The sequence below is a fragment of the Limulus polyphemus genome, unplaced genomic scaffold (genome assembly GCF_000517525.1).
Source record: "Limulus polyphemus unplaced genomic scaffold, Limulus_polyphemus-2.1.2 Scaffold670, whole genome shotgun sequence".
Classification (NCBI taxonomy): Eukaryota; Metazoa; Arthropoda; class Merostomata; order Xiphosura; family Limulidae; genus Limulus; species Limulus polyphemus.
The window spans coordinates 12,231-15,514 of NW_013666280.1; the positions used below are offsets into that span (position 1 = coordinate 12,231).

The following is a 3,284-nucleotide window of genomic DNA, read 5'->3' on the forward strand; positions in this document are numbered from 1 at the left end:
CTCTTTTATATATATATATATATAAATATAGATTGAACTTGGCTATATTTTCACCTAATAACGTAAAGAAATTCGCTTAACGAAAGAACAACGTTGCAATAATATTTCAAAATAAAAGAACGTTTAAATAAACGTTATGTAATTAAATGCCTAGTAAAAATTAAAACATTTGACGTTGATATTATTGTATGAGTAATCTGTTTGCACCATAAGACGACCTAATTTTCAATCGATTGCTTACTTAAACTCAAGATAACTGGAGGACGTTGATTTGTGCGATCTTGGAGCACGATTGTTCTCTGTAGTCCCCGGCAAATCGATTGCTGGTACGTAGGGTCATATGGACAGAATTCAGCTACCTTATCAAAATATAATAAGCATGTTTACAAGATCAAGTACCTGTTGTTCAAAGTATTAAATAAGTGTAAATATTCTATATGCAGGTAATCTAATACTAAAAGAAAAATACCCTTGTAATAATAATATTCTTATTAAAGTAGTTAAGGAAAAGATAACCCAACTTTTAAATTTAAGCGTACTACAGTACAGCGAGAGCAGTAATCGGGGTGGGTAAGTACTCAAACTTTGAAAGTAGTTTTCATAAATTATAGTATGATTTTTATCAAAACGTATTAAATTGTAAAGCAATTTAACAAAAAATGTAGTAAAAACAATCAAGGAATATTATAATATTATGCAACAATTAAGCTATTATTATGAAATAAAACATTTAAAGCCAATCAAATTGTAGTTTTGACATCTCTTAATTCGGGGACTCCAATAATTATCAATATCATATAAAAATATGTGTTTAATTTTAATATTATTATATATTTCTATGTTGTATACCTTATTTCTGTTATGACATGTCTCATTTATGTATACCATTTTATCCAACTCACACCAATGTCAGCGCCAGTCCCTACACCACTTCTTTCCAGCATATCTTGTCTCTATGCTATTGTATTTAGTTTAAAACTTAAGTTTAAGTCAATATAATCTTGAGAGGTTTAGGTCCTCTTGTACTTTAAGGATAATAATAAAAAAAGCTGTTATCGTTGGAATCTACCTTCCTACATAGTTTTATGAATACTAAGTTTAAATTAACATATGATATAGGATGGAAGGCTTACAGTTACAGAACTAGTCTATAGTATTAGTAAAGCTAGGGATTTGGTTACAAAACAAATTAGGAAATCAAAAAGTTTAATAAGAGAGAGTTAACTGATAATGTTAAAGCTAATAGCAAGGATTTTTAAATAAAGTATTTTAAACTATGGTAAGCAATTTGTTAAAATGTGGATTTCATGCATAAATGATAAAGGATGGTGATACTTATAGCAAAGTATGGTTGAATGGGATGATATTGATAGTTTGAGGTACCAGTTTTTTGGGTTTTTTTTTGGGGGGGGGGTATTTTTAGACCAACAACCCTATTGAATCATTGGACCAATTTGCAATGCTACCAGTTGGTTATTTGGGCTTTAGGCCTATTGACTGCCAGGGTCATTAAGGCTGTCAGTGTTGAAACTCCTCAGCTGAGCTGTGTGTGGCTGGAATAATTAAGTGAGCGCCATTGGATTGGTTGTTGTGTGGCCGCGCAGCTTGGTGTACTAAAAATTTAAAAGATTTTTTGATAAGGTGCTTGGCAGAGATTAGTTTAGAAAATGACATCACTGGGGAGTTAGGGAAAGGCCAATTGATTTGATTGTAGAGTGACTGTGTGAGAAAAAGCAAAAATTTGTTACTATTGCATTCCATTCAAACTGGACCCTTGCTTTTTATCAACACTAGTAATATTGACATTTTCTTTTCAAATGCAATTTAAAATCGGTACTAATAATGGGTTTATCCTTATTGAAATTATACTATTGATAAGCTAGAGACATCCATTGTATTTGTTGATGATTAGAGTAAAACTTTGCATTTAAGATTGTAGTTTTAGAAAGAAATCAGCTTATAATCGGTTTCATAAAATGAAATATTCATTCATAAAGATTTAAGAGTATGTTTTGTGCTTTATTATATTTGAAAGACTAGCCCACTACCTCAGGAAAATAAAAAAAAAGAGTGCAATACTTGTTATTACTCTCAAAGTTATTGTACTCTGGGCTTCTAGCCCAGTACCAGTGTATAATGAAGATCAGGGCATATTTTTTATGATTGGCACCTCAGTATGTTTTTGGTATTGAAAAATTACACCAGAGGGAGTTGTGTACAGGTATAATAATAGACCTTATTACCAGGACACATGGTCATTGTATCAGTACTTGAGAATCTATATAATAATATGTTTAGTTTGTGTGTCTGTTACAGAAATTACGTGCACGTGCATGCGTATTTAGATAGTAAGATGCGTGTGCAGTATCATGACAGACAAACCTTGTTATTCTAATTGACTAGCAGAGACCTGCAAGACACTTGCACTCAGACTAGTGTCTTTATTACAAAAGTACTTCTTTAAATACAAGATTTCTAGAATAATACGAAAGAATTCTAAATGCAAACAACAAAATCTTGTTGTACTATAATCTGCTGTTGATACACTTTATAAACATGTGCACTAAGAATTTTACCCGTAACAACAATACAAGTCCTGCCTGTGCCAGATAGTTGGAAAACTCAATGAACAAGTCGCTTCAACTGCTCTGTGAATGAGGGTATAACAAAAAGGTGAATGTAAATATTCTTTATTAACCATTTAGTACAATAACATTATAAGCTGAAGTTTCCAAAAAAAAGTCTGATGCTAGGTCATAGAATAACATTATAAGGTTATTTATAGATAGTATTAAGTACAGTATAGTTTAGTCCCAACTAAGCTATTGTAAAAAAATTTATACAATACAGTATTAGTTTATTTCTGTCTTGAACTTAGGCCTAACATTAGTAAAGTTTTATGAAGTAGACCTAAATACAAGTGGACTTACACATTGCAGTGTCTATGATTATATTTCATTTGAATTATTCTACAAATCTTGTATTTAAAGAAATACTGTTGCGGTAAAGATACTAATTTGAGAGAAATGTTTTGCAGGTCTCTGCTAATTAATATATACTACACCTTCAATTCAAAAGATAATCAAAATGCATTTTGTGGCATTTTATAGTTAAGATACTTGATATGGGGAAGGATGTCAGGGAAAAGTAACATTGTTTTTAACAGACTAGTACTTTTGTTAAGTATTGGAATAGTGTTTTGTATTTTGTGGCATTTTATAGTTAAGATATCTGAAGTTAGAAGGATGTCAGGGAAAAGTAACATTGTTTTTAACAGACTAGTA

General features: G+C 30.9%; 1 protein-coding gene across 6 annotated transcripts in view; it reads left to right on the forward strand.

Annotated features, from left to right (window-relative positions):
* The first annotated feature begins 254 nt into the window (after nt 1–254).
* Nucleotides 255–3,284, forward strand: part of LOC106459861 (dolichol kinase-like) — a 36,576-nt gene continuing 33,546 nt past the window's right edge. For 2 of the 6 annotated variants that reach the window (XM_022386415.1, XM_013919533.2), the window contains exon 1: nt 336–570. The gene's annotated coding sequence lies outside the window, so the exon portion shown is untranslated. The other 4 variants (XM_022386414.1, XM_022386419.1, XM_022386418.1 and 1 more) reach the window with 4 other exon arrangements.